Consider the following 23397-nt stretch of genomic DNA (forward strand, 5'->3'; position numbering starts at 1 on the left):
TATCTCGATTCGTGCAGCTGCTGGCTGTTTGCTTTTCTTCATCTTCTGCATCCTTCCTTTCTGCCAATAAATTACCGTGCCATGCCCATTAAGCGTCGTTCCTTTGGTTTCAGCCCACGGCGAGTGAGTGGCCTCACACGATACACGCTCCAAGGTTTACGCCCCTCGGCTCAGACACGAAAAAGCGATGACTTTGATGAATGCTGCGTTCACCCGCTATATACGGTCGGACGCGTGCAATAGTCGTTACAGTCCGTTCACCATGATAACGATGATAATAAATACGGACTGGATGTACACCTGGTCTATTTTCTTCTAGCTTGTACGCTAATGATTTAAGCCGACTCGAGCAACAATGGCCATCCTCAGATCGGTTCTGTTCGTTTGTTGAAGACGAGGATAGAAGCAATCCTATTAGCTCAAAATAAAGAGCTTGACTGAGGAAAACTGGCTGATTTAGGGACAGTAATGTGCTGATGTTTTTAGTACTTTTTTTTTAGCTAACATGTAAACAATGAATATTTATTGACGAGCGACTATGCGTGAAACGTTTTTGTGGGCCATAGTGGAGGGCTATGAAACAATTATAACCTCTCAATAAGCTGCTTCACATGTATAGCAATCTCAGCACATGAATATCTTTCGCATATGTTGCTTCTGTCCGAACGAAGCCGAAGTCGCTGGATTAAACATGCCATCTTTCGATCATATAGCCAAACGCCATAGACACTCAGGATCCACTGGCAGTTTACAAACAGAAAAATTAAGCCACAAATTAAAGACAAGAGGGAGAAACGGTTGAGAGAAGAGAAATGCAAAATTGTAATCCGGACATATCGTCTAGTTGGGTGTTGGGTATGAACAGGCCGATACAGGAATAGGAAGTAGGAGCGATTACGAAGGGCAAGAGTCACGTGGATCATATAGCTATGAGAGGGCAGAGACAAATAAAGGACAATAATAATCTGCGCGTGTGTGTGCAGGCGCTTACACAAGCCTATAGTATTAAAAAAGTGGAAGAAGTGGATTGGTGGCTTGTCAATGATGACGTGGCCCCGTGAATGAGGGCGTCCGAAAAAGGTCAGCTTGATCAGCTCCACCACGCCTGCAGAGGCAGTTCCTGAATATTGCTCTGTTAAATGTGCAGTTTTAGTATTTACACCTAGAGATAAGCCGTCAGTTTTCAAGAGACCAGCAAAAGAGGACAAGTCAAGAAAACGAGATGTTATTGGTGCGCTATCATGAAATCTTAAGCTATGGGGCCGAATTATACAACGATCTATAACCGCGAAGTCGGTCTCAAGGTGACTTATTGGCCCGCTTCTACTAGTCGGCTCTGCCCTCGTCGTGGTGGTGCAGTGGTTAGGGCTCTCAACTACTGAGCCCAAAGATGCGGGATCGAATCCCGGTCGCAGCGGCGAAACGCAAGGCGTTCGTGTGCTGTGCGATGTGAGTGCACTTAAAAGAGCCCCAGGTGGTCGAAATTTCCGCAGCCCTCTACTACGACGTCTCTTAGAGCCTGTATCACTTTAGGACGTTAAGGCTCCACAAACCAGCCAACCACTGGTCGGCTCTAACCGGCTGACATGTTCGACCATTAGAAGATTAATTGATCGGTTTGTGACTGGTTTTGTGATTAGATAGTCATGTTACCTATTCCTTGGCGCCTTTTCTTTTTATTTGCCCTTAAAGAAATATGATACATATGAAGCGAAATCGCAGAACCATTTTCTTCGTCCTCGTTATCTGAAATTATTTTCCAGAGACATTATATTGGTTTTGAAGATAGCACAGGTATCTCCTCACAGTGCGTGAGGTTTGGTCCAGTTACTACGACATTTATTTCGTGCATATACCGGAAAGAGACAGTTTACAACATGGTGAAGCTTGATTATAGTGGAAACTGTTTTTTTGAGCAACCGCGTCCGGATCTATTAACAAAAGCGTCTATCTGATGCCTGCCCTTAGGTTTGTGGTACGCTAGACACGCATTGCAGGTTGTTGCCTGTTCACAGAAGAGTGGCAGAGGTTTTTAGGGCGAAATGCTTTAATTAGGTTCGGCAAAAAAAAAAAAAAAAAAAAAAAAAAAAGACGGGGCACGCCACTCATGTCAGCGTGCTGCTCCTGACCGTACCACGTCCGCTCGAGTGTAGGCTAGCTGCCATGTCGGTGCTCAAAGCGCATTTCATGTATTTATATGCGGCGATCGCGCACCGATTTCGGCGTGTATGCTGTGCACGTTCTGACCATGACATTGCATACCTTGTCATGTATTGTAATGTGAGTCATATTCAGCTCTGTTCATAACGGGACTCCGCGTTTGCAAGGGGCACATCAGAAAACGCAGCCCAGGGTTTCGTGGAAACTGTAGCGCAGATGCTTGATGAATTGGTGCTGTGCTGCTTTCTAACATATATGTAAGCAGTGTATCGGCGCATTGCAAAACTTGTGTACGTGGATGGGCTGGGATGTTGTATTTAAACAACAAAGTTCAGTGTTTTAGAAGCGTAGTTTCTGTTGTCGTTTTATTTTCTTGGATAGGGGAGAAATCAAGCGAAACACGTCCCACGGGGCCAGAAAGAAATGCGTATATAGCGAAATTGATCAGCTCAAAGCAGAAGTTTGTATTAGATGAAAGATGAGTGACGGGAAAACTTACCTTCTTTAAAAGGGCGCAGTGGCCTGCATGAATACTAACTTCCCGCTGATTTTCCGTAGAAGCGAACGCAGTAGTCAGTGATAACCTCCCTGGCCACTTGTTTCCAAGGCATACAGTTCAGACATCTAATTCTAGGACCTCAATATAAGCGCTGTCGAGTACGTCATATACGTATCAGGGTATTCTGTTTCCCATTCAAACTTCAGTCTATTGTCAACACCACTTTGCTGTTTTGAAAGAGTTGAACGTCGACGCTGTCATCCCAGTAGCAGTTTGCTTCGGCGGTCCGTCACACTGCTCAACGCGATCTCCAATGCCACGAGGTAGAGCTTATTTCGTTCGGAACCCTATGCCCAGCACAACTTGGAGACGATGTGTATTTACACCTTTATAGAACGCTGAGCGCAAGACGCCGCAGTCTGCCTTTGAGGAAACGCACAAATTATCCGTCGTAGCCAAAAATCACGTTACAGGAAGAGAACGTCACGATGTTGTCGATGGAAGGCCTGCATTCTTCTTTAACACACACGCAAAACGACGTACTTACAACCGCCAATCATCGAATGCGCGGCGGTGCTCGTTGTTAGCGTGCTGCCTGTGGTGGCCCCTTTTTCTGCGCCGACGTCGACGACACGGAAAGCTCGTCGTAAATTGATGTTCGCTGGCAGCAGCCCGGCGTTCGCGGGTGCAGCTGCGGACGGTTACAGAAGAGCAATAGTGATCGGTTGTTACGAACGTTCGTTATAACAGACACGTGCGCTCGACGTCTTTCTTCTCTCGCTGGCTGCAGGAGACGACAACAAGGTGGCCTCGAGCGTCGAGCCACGGGCGCTGCCTCTGATCCGGGGACGAGACCTCGACGATATGTGCTCGGCGCGCTTCGCTCGCCTGCGGCTGTGTTTTCCGACCCGCGCTCTACGCGCTGCTGTGATCTTCGGATGTGGAGAGGAGGTCGGGCCGAACACGTGCTGGGCGTGTGTGTGTAGCGGCGGCGAAGTTTGTGGAAAGGAGGTCAGAATGCAGCTGAAGGAAAGGACACACGCTTTTTCTCCAAAGCTATGACGCCATGCGGAAAGAACAGATTGTCGCTATGGGTGCTGGGGTGAGGGCGGGTAGGTGTATAGCGGAGATATGTGTCGCTCACAGCCAGCCTGTTTGTGCAGCTTGCATGCGACACTGCAGTGACATCTGGCGATTCACGTCAGCATTGCAAAGTTTTCGTTTCGTGTTCGAGGTTTACGTTAGAGTAGAAGAAGGGCACATCCAGTACAACAGCGCAAATACACTGTTTGAACCTTGTCCTTTATTTTGGACTTGAGACGAACACTTCCGCCTCGTATTGTTGTTATCGTTGTCTAAAACGAGAAATACTAAGTAGTTTTAACCGACGCCGAGCTTTTCGCTGCTGCACTTTTAAATCGTCAAAATGTTTACTTTAACAGATGTCGGAAAATGAAGCTTTCCGTGACTTCGCGCAATGTGCAAAAATGGCTAATTTGGTCTATATACTTCCTCATGCCTTTTGAACCTTCCCTATTGCAAAAACCAGTGCCACTGGGTCCCAGCTCCCCAGCGCCATACCTGATTATGGGCCCTGTATGACGCTGCATAATGGTACGCTCCGCACTGGCGGCACTGGTCGCCCGGAGAAAGAAAGACCTAGGATAAAAATTAAGGGCTAAAACGTAACGAAGCTCCTCAAGTAGATAAAAAAGCTAAAAAAAATTATAAAAAAAACGAAAAGAAAAGAGGAGCTGCAAACCATTCAAGTATTTTTACTGTTTATGTCATGACCGCATTTATAAGGTTGGGGCTTCCATGTCTCGCAGTCTACAGGTCATTGCTGCCGCTCTAACAATTACAACTTCTTGACCATCGGAGCATGCTGCCTGCTCTCACGACTTGCAACTAATGTTCTGGATGCCTATGCACACTATTTTGTGCGCTAGAATCATTTTAACATGTGGAGTTTGATATCGCTGGCAAATTTACCAACGCCGGCTCTTCGGTGGTGCGTGCCACCGTGGAACTAATTTTCGCTGAACACGGAGCTTTAGCACAAACCTTCAAGGAAAAAAGTGCGGCCAAGCTTCAATACCGGCAAACGCAGCAGCGACGACACTATTTTGCGTGTAACTAAACCTTATTTGTATATAAACATTTCGGAAAGCGTTGTGATGACCGAGGGGTCGGCTGCTTTATACGCAGAGCGAGAAGGAGTGCAAAAGCTTGATAAACACGCAAAATAATATGCATTACAAGCGCTGTATGTTTTTTTTTTTCTATCATGGGCCCATCGCTCGGTATACTACTCTCTTCCTTGTTTTATTTTTTCTTTCTGCTGTTTATACTGGGCTGCGGTACAGGCTACGCTCGCTAATGCGTAGGCCCTGTTTGGAGCCTGCGATTGAGCCCGCATTGAACATTTTGGCAGTAATCATTGTGTTAGAGTGCCCTCAAGATCAGCTGTGAAGTTTGATATGCATGTTAGCCCATATTATTCGATTCCAGTTTTAGTTGTACGAAGTAGTGTGTCATGAGATATCAGAGGCGCGGCGATCATGGTCACTCTCGAAACGCTAGAAACGACCTATCGAGACATGGAAACTCTAGAAAAAAGATACTGCTTTTATTTCCTTACAGGCTCGCAACGACTTCTCAGCAAAAAGTGCTTACTTGAACCATATATTTCATATGCTTCCCGATGGTCGATTGCGAGTACGCTGTTGCCATGTTGGCCCTTGAGGGATGCTAACCGGTCGACGCCGCGGGCCGCACTGGCTATACTGGGACCAGTGCGGCCCCGGCGCACATACAGCGCTTCTGCCAGTGCATCGCGAATGCCAGCGACACACCCAGCTTCAAAAGGCTAATCCCAGCGTTTTTCTCCCATCGCACCAGTGCAACCAGTGCCTTCCCGTTGCTGATCCAGTGAATATCGCGGACCTCCAGCGTGTCCAGCAGATCTAGTGCAAAACTCGAAAATTTTGCTGGTTTCGCACTGGAAGACGCTGGGATACGCTGGCTTTTGCAATAGGGTTGTGTACACTTCTAAATAAAGTTAGTCGGAGCATGATCTCGAGTTCCAACTGCGCTGTGATGCACTTACCTGTAGCTACCTAATTGTTTGGTGTTTTCATGCCCGGTGGTGTAGCTAACAGAATCGTGCGTGAGCGATTCATGCCACATTTATTTGCGCCGTGCCAACTGTGTTCGCGGTTAGAACAAGTAGAATACGCCCTGCTTATTCTCGCACGCGTGAAACTCTCGACACACGCAGTCTAGTAATACGTGTACTGCTGAGTATTCCCAGATCACGAAATGTGGAAATAGGGCAAATGCACGTAAAGGAGGTTTGGTTTACAGGGTTTAACTAACCAGAGCGACTCAGGCCATGAGAGACGCCGTAGAGGACGGCTCCGGAAATTTCGACAACCTGGGCTTCTTTAACGTGCACTGACATCGCATAGCACTTCTTTAACGTGCACTGACATCGCATAACACCTTACTTTTCACCTCCATCGGAAAGCGCCCGCCGCGGCCAGGGTTTAATTTCGCTTCTTCGGATACAGCAGCTGAGAGTCTAAGCGCTGAGCTAATGCGCGGGACACAGGAAAGAGCTATGTATGTTTCCTGAAAAGAGCTTTGAACAAATCAAGCTTCCTGCCAGTCAAATGCAGTTATCCTGGCCTATAAATAGAAATGTCACAAAGTACCGTGAGAGTGCAATATACTTATGAGCAACAAGAGGAAGAAATTCGTTACAAAACTGTATACGATTTTCTCTAGGGGAGCTGATTGTATTGCTAAGAAAGTGGAGTTACGTCTCCGTATAAGATAGGACGTGTCGCATCCATGCCGAAATACGTACAGGATAATAAGATCGACTGTACATATGATAGCGCTATAGCGTATCCTGTTGCTTGACCGATGTAAGCGTCATAGTCGGTTGCACGGTTATTTGATCGAAATCTAGGTCAACAGGCATAGACGACCACGAGGCACTTCGTTGTGCAAGCGTCTTAGCACTGATTCCTTATCGAGATAGAGTCAACGTGATTCCCTTCGAACTGAAAACATCCTTCTTACGATCGATCACAAGACTTTCGCCACTTCCGCACGGTGCGCGTACACATATATAGGAAATAAAAAGAAATCTCACCTGACAGGAAGGAGGATCGTTGTTAGTTGATGTTGTTTAATTTGCTCTTCCGCATGCAGCACAATCAGAAGTTTGTAACTGTATGCCCAGACGTTCGCATAGATAGACTTCTATGCGTCACACGAGCTTGCCTTCCTCGCTTTTCCCCTAGAGCTGCCTGAAGCCGCTTCCAGCCTTTTTTATCAGGGCGGAGTATATATCTATAGCTGCTTGGCTCTCCGGCTCTCTCAGGAGCGGATGCCAACGCTTGATAAGAGTCCTACAAGGAGATCGGTCTCTGTCGCAAGTCGGCGTCTTTCTTTCTTTCTTTCTTTCTTTCTTTCTTTCTTTCTTTCTTTCTTTCTTTCTTTCTTTCTTTCTTTCTTTCTTTCTTTCTTTCTTTCTTTCTTTCTTTCTTTCTTTCTTTCTTTCTCTTTCTTTCTTTCTTTCTTTCTTTCTTTCTTTCTTTCTTTCTTTCTTTCTTTCTTTCTTTCTTTCTTTCTTTCTTTCTTTCTTTCTTTCTTTCTTTGTACATATTTGTCTCCTCTTCTCGAACGCCCAAGATACGCACTCGACTGCAACGATACCGCCCCAGCCTAGGGGTGTGGGCAGTCATTCTTTGGGCAATATCAAGCCTTTCTGTGCACACGTCAGCGATGTGAAGCAGGGAACCACCGGAGCGCTCACTCTTTGCTAGAATGAGTGGTCTAAGTGGACAGGCTTCTTGCTGGAAGCCTGTCCATTTCTCAATGTTTCAACCATTGGGGTAGACTGTGCTGTGCGATGTCAGTGCACGTTAAAGAACTCCGGGTGGTCGACATTTCTGCAGCCCTCCCCTACGGTGTCTCTCATAGCATGAGTCGCTTTGGGGCGTTAAACCATACAAACCATCACATATCCAAATGTGCAGAAAATTTATGTTGCCCACGCTCTGCACTCCCCCCCCACCCCCCCCCCCCCCCCCCCTTACCCTTTTCTGATATCCCAGTCCAAATAACACCTGACTGAGGATACCGACATTATCCAGCTTTGGGACGCACATGCAGACCTCATCTAAACGCTGGCGCTGTCAAAAGTAAAATCGGAAACTCAAGCTTCACATTGCCAACGTTGTTGTTCTCCAAATTTATGGCACATACCCACACAAGAGGATCGGCCAAAAGTTAGGGTGCAGAGATATATGTTTACCGACGTTATACACTTCAGGCTGAGAACTGGGCCTTCTTCCTCTTCTCTCAAAATTAGCTCCAATCATTCGACATCCCAAAAATTTCGTACCTTACAAACATTACATACGGGCCTCCAGAAGTTCATCGATAGAGAAGCATCAATTCGTCCCACCTTAAATGCTCCGTTTTGGGCGCTGGCTTCTCTGCCCAAATAATTTTCTTCTCCTGAAACATTTGTCCTCAGGTCGCACCTCTAGGCGGGCAACATCTCACCGTGGGCAATAAATGCCATTCAAAAACATTTCCTACGACACCGCACTATAGTGACGCAACTAAATTAACTGTGCCACCCCCCCCCCCCCCCCCCCCCCCTCTCTTACTATATATCACCACTCTCTTGTCGAAGCGCAGCGCGAATATCGGCATCCGCTCAACACCTTCATCCCCTCCCATTCATCATCATCATCATCATCATTATCATCATCATCAGCCTGACTATACCCATTGCAGGGTGAAGGCCTCTCCCATATTTCTCCACTTAACCCGGTTCTGTGCCAGCTGCATCCACTTGACCCCTGCGAACTTCTTTACCTCATCCGTCCACCTAACTTTCTGCCGCCCCCTGCTACGCTTTCCTTCCCTCGGAATCCAGTTTGTTACCCTAAGCGACCATCGGTTATCCTCTCTTCGCACTACATGTCCTGCCCATGCCCATTTCTTCTTCTTAATTTTCACTAGAATGTCGGTAACCTGAGTTATTTCTCTGACCCACTCTGCACGCTTCCTATCTCTTAATACCCCTACCATTTTTCGTTCCATAGCCCTCTGGGTTGTCCTCAACTTAAGTAGAACTCTCTTGGTTAGCCTCCACGTTTCAGCCCCATAGGTGAGTACAGGTAAGATGCAACTGTTATATACTTTCCTCTTTAGCGATACCGGTAAGCTGCTAGTCATAATCTGTGAGTGCTTTCCAAATGCGCTCCATCCCAATCTTATTCTTATTATTTCCTTTTCATGGTCCGGATCTGCGGTTACTACCTGTCCTAAGTAGACATATTCGCCTACCACTTCCAGTACTTCGCTACCTAATGTAGACTGCTGTTCCTTTCCGAGGCTGTTGAACATTACCTTAGTTTTCTGCATATTGATTTTCAAGCCTACGTTTCTACTTTTCCTGTCTAGGTCACCAATCATTATTTGAAGTTCATCCCCCGAGTTGCTTAGCAAGGCAATGTCATCAGTAAATCGCAGATTACTGAGGTATTCTCCATCTACCCTTATCCTTAACTGCTCCCATTCCGAGTCTGAATACTTCTTCTAAGCAAGCTGTGAATAGTACTGGGGAGATTGTGTCTCCTTGCCTAACACCTTTCTTTATGGAAATTTTGTTGCTTTATTTATGCAGAACTATGGTTGCTGTGCAGCCACTATATATATCTTCCAGCACTTTCACGTACGGCTCGTCTACCCCCCGATTTCGCAATGCCTGCATCACCGCCGAGGTTTCAACTGAGTCAAATGCTTTTTCGTAATCAATGAATGCTATGTATAAGGGCAGGTGCAGCGGTGGCGTAGCGGTAGAACATCCGCCTCGCATGCAAGAGGACCGGGGTTCAAATCCCGGTGCCGCGGAATTCTCCACCGGATTAAAGAAAAAAAAAATCCGCGTGTCGATGGAATTGCATAAACAGGTTTGGGGCGCGACCTGATGCCGGTGAACACCTTCGGCAACGCACTCCCTCACCAGAACAGGAGTTGGCCACCCTGGTGCAGTAATTGGCCGCAACCTCCTATGATAAGCTCCATAAACCCCTCCCATAAATACAACAAAAACCATGTAACTCAAGTGTTCGGATCATATATCCCGCGAAGACTTTCAAGAAGACACGATTGAGCTGGTTTTCCTCATCGCGTCTCGCTCTGGCCTCTTGCGGCGCCCGTCACCGAAGCCGGCACCTGGCTTCGCAGCGCGTATAGCGCAATAAAATCATTTCAGAACCTACCACTGTCGGGGCTGGTTATTTCTCGCCCTATCCCTGACCGATCTGGCGACCAGGCATCGCACACGCCCCTCTGTTCTCTCCACCATTGATTCCACCGGCTGTGCCGCCCGTCTTGCTAGCGGCAACACGCATCAGGACGCCTTGCCTAGCGGCGCTTCACTATAGCAGCGCTACAACAACAGGTCGGCGGAATCAGTCATGCGTCGACTCACACTGACTCACGCTCACGCTTATATTATGATCTGAGTCTTGAGTCCGAACTCAAGGAGAGATCAATCTCCGGAGTCAGTTGTGAGTGAACCAGTACTCATGGTCAGATCATGATCTGAGTTGTGAGTGTGGACTCACGTTCAGATATGTATGAGTCCGGACGGATGTTGGAATCTCGGCTGCGAGTCTGGCCTCAGGCTCATATCCTAATCTGTGTTTTCGTGATAACGACGTGCGCCTTTATTTCTCTCCCTTACTTACAGCAGAAAGGAGGAGGGGTTTATTGCCGTCTCAGAGAGAATGCTTGCAGGCGCGGTGCCTTACCAAGGTCTCCCTCTTACTGAAACAGAATTCTCTGGACGTATTCCTTCGAGCGCGCCCTGGTGTATTTTCTGTATTTTTCGCACAGTGAATGTTGCCACTGATATACAAATTAAGGTAAAGGCCTAGATAAGCATTGTTGGACATTTAGTTTATGCCTGCTGAGAACCTGTAACATTAAAATTTGATTATGATTTATAACAAAGTAAAAAATTCGTATGTCGTACTTCAATCACGTGAAGAGCGATGCACTAAGTCAAAACACAAAACATGAAGCCGCTAACCTAAAGATAATTGCATTCGTCAAGGCCACTTGGGCTAAAAAAAAAAAAAAAGCGAGAAGGGTTCGACGCTTCTGAACCGAATAAGGATCCAAAGCATGAGCTGCGGGTGACTGAGCGTTCTTCTCCTTCTCCTTCTTCTTCATCTTCTTTTTGTTTTTCTTCTTCTTTTCCCTTTCCTTCTTCTTCTTCTTCTTCTGTTAGGCGCAGCTCCGGCTTGGGGGCCACGGACACGGACACGGTACACCGCGACGAGCAGTTAGACCTGGCGTAGTAACGCTTTCACATTAAAATTGCTCAGCTCAGCGAGCGAGTAAGTTCAAATGACTTCAGAGTCAAAATGAGTGTGTCCTGACGAGTCATGAGTCGTAATAAGCAGTGAGCCCAGGTTTTTGTGTCGATAAGAGTGAGTGATCCCAACTGAGTCGTGAGTCCAAGTCGTGAGTCAAAATGAATGAGTCCAGAAGAGTTGTGAGTAAGACCAAATGAGTAAGCAGTAATGAGTCAGAGTCAAAGTTAGTCATGAGTCGCAAAGAGTGGTTAACTCCCGATCAGTCGTGAGCTGGAGTGAGTCCAAGTGAATTTTGAATATAAATGAGTTTGAGGTCAAGAGTTTGATGAGCCAGAGCGTGCCTGAGTTTGAGTTAGCCCGCAGGTTAGCCAAAATTTTCTGAGTGAGCCTGAATGAATTACCGCGATTTTGCCGAGGTATGGCTACAACGGTCTACGTACGTGCTGCGATATTGTCCCACCAGATCCAGCATCTGGTCCCTGCTGGTCGATGCGTATTTATTTCTTCGGCGCATATCAGCAGCTAACACCTAGTTCATTGCTCTCGTGTCTTCCCGGCGTCTGGGCGTAAGTTCATTTTTGAGCACATCCCTCAAAGCATGGCCCTCATCCTCTGGGCCATAGGCGATGGTCCAGTAAGCAAGCTCGCCGAACTTGCTGGCCGTGTTGAAGAATACGTGCGGGCCCCCGGCATTAGCGCGCATACCTCTCTGCATCAAGCTACTAGTGCAGCTTCCCTGGTTTCTCGCATTGATGACCATTTGGACGCTCGTACCAAGAAGCTTAACACCGTTGACGTCTACGTCACCTGCTTCAAAGAGTACTTATATCGCTCGCTTCCATGAATGAGCGGCTTTTCTTTACCGGCCCGCCGGCTTGCCTGCATGGTTGCAGCGGTGCCCATTTGAGATGTCAGCAATGCAGAAATGTGCAGTTCCTTCACACGGCGCATGCTGGAGCTGATAAGGTGAAGAGGAGGGTTAGCAGAAAAATGTTTTGTCCAAATAATGTGCCCACATATTAAGCAGTTTTGCAAGACCTGTAAGATATGTCAAAAGCACCAGCCTCGGAAGTAGAAAATGCCCCTTAGAGCCATTACGTTCCGACCCTGCCATTTGAGTTCGTAGGCGTGGACTTAATTCACTACGGTGGCCGGGATTTTGCCGTTGTGCTTGACTTCTATTTCTTTTTCATTGAAGTTCGAGAGCTTCGCCACACGACGGCTAGGCTTGGTGTGCACACGTTTTTCCTGTGCATGGGCTGACACAGAAGGTGTATAGTGAAAATGGGCTCCACTTCAGTAACTCACATTTCAATTTCTGTTTGAGAAAGCTCGACATTGAGCATGTCACGTCAAGTCTTCGTCACCCGCCTTCTAATGGCATAAATGAAAGAGCTGTTCAGGAGGTCAAGAAGCTGCTAAAGAAGGGCTCCCTTCGCACACCAGATTTTGTAATTGTACTGCTTGAGTGGCGTAATACCCCCAGGGACACTGTTCTGAAGTCTCCTGTGCAGAGGCTCATGGGGCAGCAGACACAGACCCTCCTGCCTGTACCAGCAGCGCACCTGGAACCGGAGGCAGTACCTAGCAAGGCTGCTCACAGCCACCTCCACACGATCCGGTGTCGGCAAAAGATTCCCTACTATTGCGGCGCCAGGAAGCTATCCCCGCTGACGCCAGGACAACATGTAATGACGTACGACACTCTCCAGAGAACCTGGTCTCCAGCTATTGCTCTCAGGCTCGCCAGAACTCCAAGATATACGATTGTGAAGAACGAAGACGGTCATAAAATCTGTCGCACAAGAGAACACCTGCAGAAGGCAGCACGTCAACCAGAGCCTGAATCAACACCACAGAGGCCTTCAGAAGATGGCGACCTCCAGGCCAGTCAGCAGTAGTTACGCAGGAGCCCAAGATCGTGTCGAGAACCCGGTCGATACCCTTTGCCAGATCAAACTCCTAGATTTAACCAACATTAAAGATATGACGATTCTGATAAAGCCCAGACCGCTAACACGTGACGTCTAAGTCACCTGCTTCAAAGCGTACTCATATCGCTCCCTTCCATGAATAAACGACTTTTCTTTACTGGACCGCCGGCCTGCTTACAGGGCCTTTGCATACGTAACCCCCGCTGTTAGAACTGCCTGCTTGGTATCGATACAATTGAGTTTCTAAGCTACCTTCTCACAAAACAAGGCACCAGGCCTCTTAAGAGCAAATTCAGAAGAATTCAATATTTTCACCCAGCTACACCACTAAAAATTTTGACCTTTCATCACCACCTTCTTCTGAAGCGTTCGCAGTTCCTAGAGCCTCTCACCGACCGCCTCTTCACCAGAAGAGATCCAAATATATTTAAAAAACACAAGGACACTGTAAGTAAGATCAAAAACATCGCAGACGTTCCTAGTGATATAAAGGCCGCCTACACAGTCTCCCCAATTCATTGTCATACGCATCTAACCTTTATCAACTCAGGATAACAGCCTGATTCAAATCAAGAAGACGCGAAAGATGACAATTGGGACCATGAGCGGGAGGGAGGCTGGAAGAGAATAAGGAAGCTACAAAGCAGGGCTCTTTTCGGTTGACCACTGAACCGTTTTATCTTTAGGCCCTCCTTGGGGTTCTATCGAGGCGCGACATTGGTGGAGCGTGCTAGTGCATATGACTCCTTCAGGCAGCTAGTCCACAGCGGCGCCGACACGCCTGTATATCACGCTAGCCGCCGCCTTCTAGGCTTAGCCCCGGAGGAGTGCAACCTTCTGCCGGGCGACCCTTCAAACGTCCCAGCTCACCAGGTCTCCCAAGCCATGGTACATACCTCCCCTACGCCGGTGACTCTTCACAACACCAAGGTACCAGAGTGCTTCCGCGGGGGCGCGTTTGGAGATGTGGAAGACATGGTTCGACCAGTTTGAACGGGTGGCAAAGTTCAACCAGTGGAGCACGGACCAGAAGCTTTGCAACGTTTATTTTGCCCTTCCGAATAGTGCGAGAACTTGGTTTGAAAACCACGAGGCCATTTTGTCCACATGGAACTACTTCCATCACCACCTGGCGGACACTTTTGCGAGTACTGATCGAAGAGGCAATGCGCTACGCCTGCTTGAAGTGTGCGTCCAGAAGCCGAATGAAAGCGTAGCTATGTTTGCGGAAAACATGGCTCGCCTTTTTCACCTAGCCGACCCTGAGAGGAGTGAGCTGAGGAAGCTACGACATATGCGCCGTAAAAGGTGTAAAAGAGAAGGTGTTTGCCGGCTTGGAGCGCAACCCATCTAAAACCGTGAGTTCGTCAAGGACGCTGCAGCTATAGAGCGTGCCCTCCAAGAACGATGCCACCATACAACCGACCCTTCAACAGTTCTCTGACGACCGCTGCGGCACTGACTGCAACCAATATGACCGCTCTTCGAGAACTCATTCGAGAAATTGTCATCGAGGAGCTGCAGCGAATTACTGCTACGAAGGCTCAGTCACCAGAGGCCGTTACAGAGTCTATGAGGAACGAACTTGGTACGCCCTGTCACAATCTGAACCATACCACGAGTCGCACCCCGTCGACAACGCGGCAGTAATTTCCGAGCCATATACCATCAGGGAGCATCGGGACGACGCTCCCTGAAAAAAAGGGGGAGGGAGAGGGGGGGGGCAATTGCCGCACAGCAGATGATTGGCCGCGAGCGGGAGGCTGCAAGAGAAGGAAGCTTCAACGCAAGATTCTTTTTGGTTGACCATTAAGCCGTTTTATCCCCTCCTAGGGTTTCTGTCGAGGCGTGACAGTATTTCTTGTCTTATTTGTATGAGGAGGGGGGGGGGAGGCACTTAATCTCCGCCTTTAAAAAGAAACCAGACACAATGCACAGCGAGGTGCAGAATCGCATCGGCACCAACATGCTTTTGACGGAAGGCAGGAAAATCTTTTTTGCTCAACAGAGGCCTTGACGAACTTGGTGGGCAGAGCCCCAATGGGCAGGTCTTCTGCGAACGCTGCGACGATGCAGGTCCGATCAACCAGTCTATATTGATCTTAGCCATAGAAAGCGCTGCGTCCCACTTCACCTTTGAGGCATTTAGTATGTGAGAGAATGCCGTTATGTCTTGACAGCGACTCGATGCCAGCATCGCCGTCAAGGCGTCTATGATACGACACCCAGCTATCAGCTGTGTCCGCAAACTTTCTTTTCAGTCGCCGCAGAGCCCTTGAGACGTTAACCCAAACACGTAGGGATGCGCATCCGCGTTAAGAACACGAAGGCCAGCCACTTTAGCGCAAAAATAAGCTCGGGACGGATGTCTACATTTTTATTTAGCGAAAGTACGAATGAAGGACGCAAAGAAAGAGTCGTTAGTGGTAAGGAGGCGAGGTCGACTGACCAAACACGGCCTCTGCTCGCGCACGTTTGTGACTGAAATAAACACACGCGCGCAGGCCGGCGTCCTGCGTTCTTACACAACGTCTCGCCAGCCTCCCTCGCCCAATTAAAGAACAATGAGGGAAAGATCAAGGGCGCTCCGATTTGACGACGACGGCCAGTGTCGCTAGCCCGGTGATCACGCGAAGGCAGCGCCGTCCTCTGTCGCTGCCTCCGCTCGTTCAGTAGTTGCATACATCGCACTCGACGCGAAGCGAAGCGGTTCATACAACTTCGACTCAACTTTGATAGTTCAGTCAACAGAGGAAGCGGAATTATAGGAGGCTCATCTTGCTAGTCTTGGCTGAAAGGGAGGTGGGGGATATATACTTAGAGTGCGCTTCTGAAATATTGCTCGCTGAAAACAAGGAGGTGGAAGGGGTAGGGATAGATACGACTGTTCAAATAATATAGAAGATTTCTAATTCAAACAAGAACCGAGGGGAAGAGGATAAATCGGCCTGTGGCTAACTGTTGCTTTCCTTTGTTTCGTGTTTTGTTTTTAAGGCCGAACGCGTCTAAATAATTAATCTATGCCGCCTTGCTTGGAATTTCCAGAACGTAGCGTATTTTTATACTGATGACGACTTCTGAACGCGTTTAGTTTTTGTTTTTCCTCGTGGTGACCATTTTGTAGCAGACGTTTCTCAGCTAGATTTGTGCGCATGCGTGATAGTATAAGACAGATAACAAAGAAGCGTAGCTACGCTATCCTAACGCGCGCGAGTACGCCGACAATGTTAAGTACGGGGCAAGATCATAATGCAGTGTTTCAATCTCGTTCTTTGAGCATACCACGAACATCACGCCTTCCCCGCTACTGCACACAACTGCAGCGAGACAGAGCCTAGCCTATGAAGGGCTGCCGGCGGTAGCGAAGGCGCCGTGGAAGTACTAGCAGCAGCAGCAGCAGCAGCAGTGACGGCTCTCGGGAAGACTACGCATTGTTTCGGTGCGGCAGCGGCGTAGGCAAGGCAAACGGTCCTGCGATATGCCCCTGCATCATCGGCTCGTGACGGTGCGGAGGTGCTGGGAGATAACGGTGCGTATTCGGAACCTACATTGCCTCATCCATATTCCCTAACGTATTAATATGAGTTAAAGAAAGCAAAACCATAATTGAGGGGCCCGTGCTTGACGCTTCCATCATTTTCTTTTCTCCGTTCGGAGAACTTGAAAATGAACGAAAAATAAGCTCTATTCCCAGCGTACCGTAAACACGGGTGTTTCTTTGCTGTTAATGTGATGCTGAATTAATTTCTCTTCAGCTCAAAAGCCATTCTGAGGATGTAAGCAAAAAAATATATATAATAACAACGTGCGAGTGAAAGACACCTATAGTAATAAGTATTTTAGAACTTGGGAGATTGAACTACAATGTTTTCTGTCAGCTTCCAACGTTTTGCAATACAGTTGTGAACATCTTTATCATCGGTCTTTTCGGAGTCGCAATATTGAAACTTCGAGCTGTTACTCTAGTTAGTGGCGGTATTACTGATCAGTTTCAATACATACACATAAGACCAATGGACTTCCTGAACGGCACTAAAAATTCTTTATTTTGGTGCCCAAAGACACTTCCGTCGTACTCAGTCCATGGTTAAAGTCAGGCCCAATTCACATGACCATCATACTGTAGGGTATGCGCTATTCATCGAGAAGTCTAAGCAACTTTACGCGCTTTAATCGCTCCCTTCGAAGAGTCGCGAAGAGAGGTTCACTCATTCTTACATCTGGGCATAGATCGACGTCATCATGTGCCCGGCTGCACTCGGTGAGCATCGCTGTCAATCTCTCGTCGCGCCAGGGTGCATGAAGGCGACGCGACGTACACCAGCCTTTGCTTCGCCATTAACAAACGGTCTCGTGATATGCCGCCTGGGCCTACGAAATCTATCACTAGCTTTTCCGCTCTCGGCGATCCTGCACTGACCACTGAATCGCGGGTATATATATTCGGTGTCGAGCAGGCGTATCTGAAATAACACATATATCGCCGTGCAGACCGCCGATGAGTAATATGTGGTTAACCTTGAGTAATGCTGTGCTGTCGGCTAACACAGTGAACATGATGTTTATCGTTAAAAATATTAATGTCCTTCTGAGAGCTATGACAGAAGACCCACCCTGGGGGCGATACGCAGACCGACGAGCTTGCCAAAGTGAAGTTTGGCTCCACTGCAGTGCACGGAGGAGTGATTAGAAAGCTGGATAGCTGGAAATGTGAGCGATCCGCGATTACAGGTAAAGAACGACGTTTTTCGTATCAGACTAGGCAAGTGCAACCCCAGCTGCACTGTAGTGCGAAAAAAGTTCTTGCTTGTATACGCGGGTACAAAGTTTGCTCGAGTCGAGCAACCTCGTTCATTCTTCGTGCTGGCGAAGCAAGCAGCGCACACACGCGCGCGCGCGGGTACACACACACACACACACACACACACACACACACACACACACACACACACACACACACACACACACACACACACACACACACACACACACACACACACACACACACACACACACACACACACACACACGCGCACACACACACACACACACACACACACACACACACACACACACACACACACACACACACACACACACACACACACACACACACACACACACACACACACACACACACACACACACACACACACACACACACACACACACACACACACACACACACACACACACACACACACACACACACACACACACACACACACACACACACACACACACACACACACACACACACACACACACACACACACACACACACACACACACACACACACACACACACACACACACACACACACACACACACACACACACACACACACACACACACACACACACACACACACACACACACACACACACACACACACACACACACACACACACACACACACACACACACACACACACACACACACACACACACACACACACACACACACACACACACACACACACACACACACACACACACACACACACACACACACACACACACACACACACACACACACACACACACACACACACACACACACACACACACACACACACACACACACACACACACACACACACACACACACACACACACACACACACACACACACACACACACACACACACACACACACACACACACACACACACACACACACACACACACACACACACACACACACACACACACACACACACACACACACACACACGGCTCGGACGGTGTGATGCGTATGAGTTCTTCAAATGTATAAATTTTGTTACAGTTTGGCCAGGAAAGGCGTTTGGTCGTCTTGTAATCATTGCCGTACACCCTCCCTCGAAACCACTCCTCATGCGCTGTTTGAGTGAAAAAAAAAATCAAATATTTTGTTCGCTGTGTAAACGTCAGATCAAAGTTTCGACGGAAACTTCTCGCAAGGGCTCGATGCACCCTCAGCTCTTATCCTAGCTGTGCTACGGAGTATGATAGCTCGCGTACTTCCACCTTATTGAGGCTAGATTGAGCCCAGAAAGAAGTGCCATCCTTGCACATTGTCGTAGGTATCTTCTTACTGCACGAGATGACCCATTACTTCTAGGTTTAAACGAGCCTTGAGAGTCTGCAGACCATACACCAGCAAACTACGCAGATTAGTGACCTTTGCGCCAGCCACGCGGCAGTGACGAGCGCAAAGGTGGCGCGAATGCTTACGAGCCCGCATCCCACAGCAGCATTCTCGTAAGCGGGGATATCCTGAACGTGATATTTCACTTTCGTCCATGTCCGGCTCCGGAACTGCTCGGGCTGCAGCAACAACGAGGGTGGCTTTTTCGAAATTCTAAATACAAGCATGGTATTACTTGCGGTGGGCTATAAATCTCCCTACCAAAAAAAAAAAAAAAAAAAAAAAAAAAAAAAAAAAAAAAAAAGAAGAAAAAAACCATTGTAATAGTTAAAAGTTAGCTATTCACTATTAGATAGTCACTGTGCTATTTACAACGTCTTAGCTGTATGAAAAACGCCAAGGGAAAAGTGTATATTTTAATTTCATCTTTTGATTAATGAAAAGTAGCGTTTTAACTTCAGCTGAAAGATAGATTATTAAAAAACGTAATGACACCAGTGATAACTACTTCTTTCAAAATGAATTGTAATCGTTAGTGTCATATTACATGATAGGCCCCTCCATAATTTTCGTTTCAAAAGCGGAAGGAAAATTTCTAAAAGCCTAGTATACGGGGAATGTGATCAGTACATGCAGCTGATGATCAGAGTTCCAGTAGATTGTCCGCATTAGTAAAAAACATTTGAGAGATGCAGAGGTATAGTTCATGTAATGAGATTAATAATTGTTTAAGTTTTCGAACATTTTTCATTGATGTCAGCATTTTTTTTTTAATTTTCTTGCGGATAAAATAACGGAGCAGTGAGGAACGCATTATCGCTGATGTCAAAGTGGTGGCCACTAGCGCTTAATGTCGTGGTGCCTCTTGCCGGGAATGGAAGGTAGACTCCGTCTCGCGCCTACATTTTTCCCGCCTTCCTCAAGTGTATTGTCTGTTGTCTGCATCTGTCCCCGCTAGATGGTGCGAGAATCCGGTATTATGTAGGGATTGTAGAGAACTTTGCATTGTGGCACTAAATATGGGTCCGTGTTCGCTTCACTATGCAACATTGCTTCGGGCTCGTACGGAGTGGTGCTTTCATACGTACCATGCTGACAGAAGACATATTTGCTAAAAATAAAATTAAAAGGCGTAATTTAGAATGAGGAAGGTACGCTAGATGTCGCCGAGTCACACAACAAGAAAATTAAACTGTGGCTAAGGGTACATATCAAATCGACCAAATGTATTTTCTTTCTGGCAGCGTCAAGCGGATCCGATCGCTGTGTTTTGAGGCTGTGCCGATAGGTATGCCTTATGAACTCCGGAATTTTTTTCTTGGCTTGTCGGCTGGATCGAATCAGCGCTTCATCTATCTTATCACACCATATCACTAATTAGTATCACTATCATTAAGTATAACGATAATTAATATCACTATCTCCACGGTAATCATATCTGTAGTTATATCTATCTAATCAAACGACTCCATATAACTACCGTTAATGTTGATATAAATTCCAACTGAGTTACACTATCATTCTTATCTAACTATATTATCTCATTATCATTATCACGACTATAATGACTCTAACTAGTAATATTTACGTTGCGTTGTGATGATTTATCTCATTACCACTAAGGACCTACTGTTAATTACCTGGTTATCGTTAGTTAAGGCCATTATCATTGTCGTTACCTCCTTTACACATATCGTGGTCGCACATTGAAGTCATGCTACCCAGAAGCCAAGAAATGTGTTCGCATTGAAACGTCTCCAATTACCAACTCGGAAGCGGGCTCATGCTACAAGCTTCCCCACTATACCTTAGTGCTTTGCGGCAGAACCCATTTTCGTCTCGGCTAACTCGCCGGTCTGGTCTCGCTTCGTGCACCTACATGAGGCCTACTTTTTACAGCGCCTGTGAGGTAGAACCGAGAAATCGAAGATATTGATTTCCTACTTGACGGCTAAGAAGAGATCACATTTAGCATTTGCTACTGATGGCGTTGTATCACTGGCTGGTTCTGCACGGTATGATGATTGTTGTGCATTGCATTGATTCGCAGACGGCGCCAATTCTAGTGATAGCTTGCTTAATTCACGAGATTGTTGAAGTGAGAGATTAGGATTCAGTTTACTTTGTGTGAAGCAGATATAGTGAGTATCTCCGCTAGCGTGTATACTCATGCCTCAGTCGCTTGTATGGGTGTGCCAACCGCTGCGCTCGCCGCGCGCAGTTAGGTTTGGATACGTCGATGGGTAAGCGGATCGAGATGCATGAATGGGCAAATTTCTCTTTTGCAGCTATTCTAAAGTAACGAGCATAGCGTGCAGTGCAACTTGCTTATGCTTTGCGGGGAAGAGCAGATAGCAAGCCTCATAACAGGCATGCTCCAGCAGTCAAACTTCATCTACATCCGCCGTACCTTTAATGATAATCGACTGAGTACGTAAACGTTAGGCCTCTCTTTAAACGCCTGAGTAAAAATAAGGAGCCTATATGTGCAAGGGGCAGAGAGAAACTGCATAGCAGTGGACGGCAAATACAGTTAAAAGAGAGGACGATGAAACAAATTTTGTTACACTTAGAGTATGGTTTGCTTTGTAGAGTTTAATGTCCCAAAGTGACTCGGGCTATGAGCGACGCCGTAATGAAAAGCTCTGGAACTTTTGACTATTGGGTTTCTTCAACATGACCTGGCATCGCACAATACATGGGCGTCTTGCTTTTCTCCTCCATTGAAAAGCGGCCGCGGCGGCCGGGTTTGGAACCGCGTCCATGGGTGCAGAAGTCGTGCGCCTTAACCCCTGAACTATCACGGTGGCAATATTAGGCTATATTTTTTGAGCTGTGGTGAAGAGGTAAGGATTCCGTTGTAAGTACAAATTAAAAATGAAGGGTTCTGACAAACCATAGACATTAGGTAAGAACAAATTGGAGAGAATGGAGAATGATTTGTGTCCCACTACGAGTTATAAATAATCCGCTTTTACAGAATAAGCTCTATCTTGAGAATATGTTAGAGAAAAATAAAAAGAAGAGACGCACCTGGGCAGGATGTGCAATCCACAGAACGCCTGATGCTGGAGACAATATGACTGCTCACAGAGCATCTGAATAGGTCCAGCGTCGTTATACTCGGGCTATTACCGTGCGCGTTTACTTAGGGAAGAGCTCCATGGGGGTCCGCACCTTAGGAAAGGGTAGATGTTGCTGCTATGTAAGGTATTCCGTAAGGATACTCCAAATCATAAAGTATACTAAGATTAGAGCCAAGAATTTAAGAAAATTATGGTCACTGGGGCAACCATTAATGTCTTTTTTTTTTCTTAGAGCAATACAGATATTTGGGTTTTGGGTAGAGGGAATTCAGGTGAGAAAACGACCACTTGAACTGCTTACATTTGTTTGATGGAATTGAAGGTTTCAGTACGACTACCCTTCTTTATATTTCTGACTGCAAGCTAGTAATTAAAAATAGCGGACAGTATTTTTTGTTCCATAATTCATTCGCTCTATTTTATAGCTGTTCAGTGCCTATATCCGTCTTTCGGAGGTTTAAAGCGCTTACGCCCAAGTTTTCTCTAATCTTTCGATTCCCCAAACAATTCTGGGAGATAAATGTGCACGTCGAAAGGTATCTAAACCGCTGTGCATCCACTAGTTCTCCGATCTGTACTACAGAGACGGCAACAGTGACAGTTAACTAAGTCCTTTCTCTTTATTTTACATTATTTCCCCTTTTTATTTGTTCGTTATAATTTTTTCTGGACTTTTTAGCTTGTCGTGATAACAGCGGACTCGACACTATATCACCATCATCATCGTCGTCGTCGTCGTCGCCACAACCACCACCACCACCACCACCACCACCACCACCACCACCACCACCACCACCACCACCACCACCACCACCACCACCACCACCACCACCACCACCACCACCACCACCACCACCACCACCATCATCATCATAATCATCATCATCATCATCATCATAATCATCATCATCATCGCGGTCATAATGCTTATTGCTTCGCACCGGAAGATGAATTTCCGACGAACTCAAAAATTCTTTCAAGTCCGTCGCTCTTGAGAAATTCATAAATTTCTCAGGAGCGGCCTTATGGTAAAGTCTCAGGTATTGGGTTATAGTCCAAGACATGAACAGAGAAAATGGGGAGGAAGGGGGGGGGGGGGTTGCGAGGTTGTGTCCACGTACTCACTTCGCTTGCTGGCCTTTGCTTCGCGGCTGAAACGCTAAACTC

At 47.0% G+C, this 23397-nt stretch overlaps 1 protein-coding gene across 3 annotated transcripts in view; it reads right to left on the reverse strand.

Annotated features, from left to right (window-relative positions):
• Positions 1-6970, reverse strand: part of LOC146196993 (solute carrier family 35 member G1-like) — a 56254-nt gene extending 49284 nt beyond the window's left edge. The window contains exon 1 of one of the 3 annotated variants that reach the window (XM_084598708.1): positions 6822-6970. The gene's annotated coding sequence lies outside the window, so the exon portion shown is untranslated. Of the gene's footprint in view, positions 1-2659; positions 3602-6821 lie in introns of those variants that run through there. The other 2 variants (XM_084598711.1, XM_084598707.1) reach the window with 2 other exon arrangements.
• Positions 6971-23397: the final 16427 nt, after the last annotated feature.

This window comes from Amblyomma maculatum, chromosome 3, assembly GCF_055883805.1.
Source record: "Amblyomma maculatum isolate TAMU_Amacu chromosome 3, ASM5588380v1, whole genome shotgun sequence".
Lineage (NCBI taxonomy): Eukaryota > Metazoa > Arthropoda > Arachnida > Ixodida > Ixodidae > Amblyomma > Amblyomma maculatum.